Raw genomic sequence first — 2,376 nt, forward strand, 5'->3', positions numbered from 1 at the left:
CACCTCGAAGGTTCTGCTCCGTTATTGGGACAAAGTTACTCAAACAGCTGGTCTAAAAATTAATTCACTAAATTAATCACAACCCGTCACCGCGGGGATGGCACCTGTCTGATGTAATAGGTTTCTAAATAAGTTAAGGAGTTTTATTATAAAATATGTTGAAATCTGTCCCTGTGGGGTCGCTAGATGGTGTTTATAAACCCGGGACATGTGGTGCTTCAACATTTCATTCCAATAGACCGCCTGAGGCACAGGGGGACACATTGCCGCGCAGGGGAAATGTCGGCAATGTTGAAACGGTACTACAGTGTGCAGAGAATATTGTACCTGCTCATTGCCGTCACTGGAGTTCCTGGTGAGTGAGCAGAGCAGTTTATGTTTGGTATTTCCGTGTGTTAACCGGTGTGAACCTGTTTATAATCAATCAACAAGCTTCCAACTTGATGATCTTTGCATAGATATCCGTCAAAGATATTTTTCCTGTCAATTCAACATCCTGATTATTTCATATTTAATGACAAGATGAACGAATCCCCGGTCTCTCCTCTAACTCAGGGGATCGACCTGAATTTTGTTTTTGCCTTTAATATTATCTTGTCCAGATTTGTCCCAGTACCGGGGCGGGCAACTCTCCTGGACGGTGTAACTGGGAGCCTTTTAATGGGACCTTGTCCAGAGTTGTCCCACAGCTGGGGAACGGAGGGTCCCCGTGAAGGGGTGACTGGGATGGGTTTACATTGTGAAGTTCACTTGTATTGAGTTATTATTCAGACAGAACCCCTGGTCCAGTGTTTCACGTTTCCCGGTGGAGTCTGGCACAGATCACCTGAACCAGTGTCCATGCATCTGCTGCCGCGTGTTATCGAATTGAACTGTGCTGTAGAATTAATCCATTAACGGAGCCATTCAGTCTCTGGTTACCAAGTTGTTCCTGAGACCCGTCGTAAATTGGGCGCTGTATCGACCTGAAGATAGGTCTCGCCCCGAAACGATAGATTTTTTTTTGGGTCCGGCCAGTATTCCGCGTGCGTTGCTCCCCTCTGTGTCCCTTCTCGGTCCAATCAGACGCTGAGCTTCAGAAGGCCTGGTCAGTCACGGTTAAATCAGTGAAACTGGCTCCGTCAGTGACTGGAATCGGGATCAGCACCGATCGTTGTTGTTCATACAGCTTATTTTTATCGTCGACAATTGTTCACACATCGTCGTATCTTCATACTGAAAAAGGCAGGTCAGAGACAGTGTGACCCGTGTCCGATGTTAGATTAGCAGCCGTTCACAGACTCTGGCACGCTTGATCTTTAGCTGAAGTCCGATCCCTCTTTCATTCCTGGAGAATGTGTTCAGTAATGCTAGTGTCGGTTCTCCCCCACCCCCACACCTCTCTCTCTCTCTCTCTCTCTCTCTCTCTCTCTCTCTCTCTCTCTCTCTCTCTCTCTCTCTCTCTCTCTCTCTCTCTCTCTCTCTCCAGTCAATTTAATGGCGATTGTGATCTTGTCCCGGGGAAACTGCGGCCTCTCTACCTGCACCACTCGCTACCTGGTGGCCATGGCAGCGGCGGATCTACTGACTATTGTCACCGAGGTCATTTTGTATCAAATGAATTGGAATTACTTCCCGTGGAATTTTCTGGACATCACCCCTGTGTGCAGTGTTATCGATTCACTGACGTACGCAGCCACAGACTGTTCTGTTTGGTTCACCGTCACTTTCACCTTTGATCGGTTTGTCGCCATTTGCTGCCAGAAGCTGAAAACAAAATATTGCACCGGGAAAATTGCGGCTGTGGTTCTGACAACAACCGGCGTAGTGTTCTGTCTGAAAAACGTTCCCAGATACTTCACGTTTGAACACAGCGTGATCATCGATAACGTACCGTGGTTTTGTAGAACCATAAACAATTTTTTCACTGACCCTGGATGGATGGTATATGACTGGCTGGATATGGTTTTAACTCCGCTCCTGCCTTTCGCTGGGATCCTGCTGCTCAACGCTCTGACAGTCAGGCACATTTTAGTGGCCAGTCGGGTCCGTAAGGGGCTGAAGGGTCAGAGCAAGGGGGAGAACCGCAGTGACCCGGAGATGGAGAGCAGGAGGAGGTCTGTGGTTTTACTCTTCACACTGTCCGGCAACTTCATCCTCCTGTGGATGGCATACGTTGTAAATGTCATATATTATCAGGTCGCAGGAAAAATATCTGATTTCAGTGATTCCGAATGGATCTTTCACTATGTCGGAGTTTTGCTGAGGAATTTCAGCTGCTGCACGAATACATTTATTTACGCGGTGACTCAGTCGAAATTCAGGGAGCAGCTGATCGGCGCGGTGAAATACCCGGTCACCTCGGTGCTTCAGTTCATGAATAAAGCCGCGTCCTGA

At 47.8% G+C, this 2,376-nt stretch overlaps 1 pseudogene; it reads left to right on the forward strand.

The window, feature by feature from the left end:
* Positions 1 to 279: 279 nt before the first annotated feature.
* On the forward strand, positions 280 to 2,376 carry LOC140185338 (probable G-protein coupled receptor 139; annotated as a pseudogene).

The sequence above is a fragment of the Mobula birostris genome, chromosome 20, assembly GCF_030028105.1.
Source record: "Mobula birostris isolate sMobBir1 chromosome 20, sMobBir1.hap1, whole genome shotgun sequence".
NCBI classification, from domain to species: Eukaryota; Metazoa; Chordata; class Chondrichthyes; order Myliobatiformes; family Myliobatidae; genus Mobula; species Mobula birostris.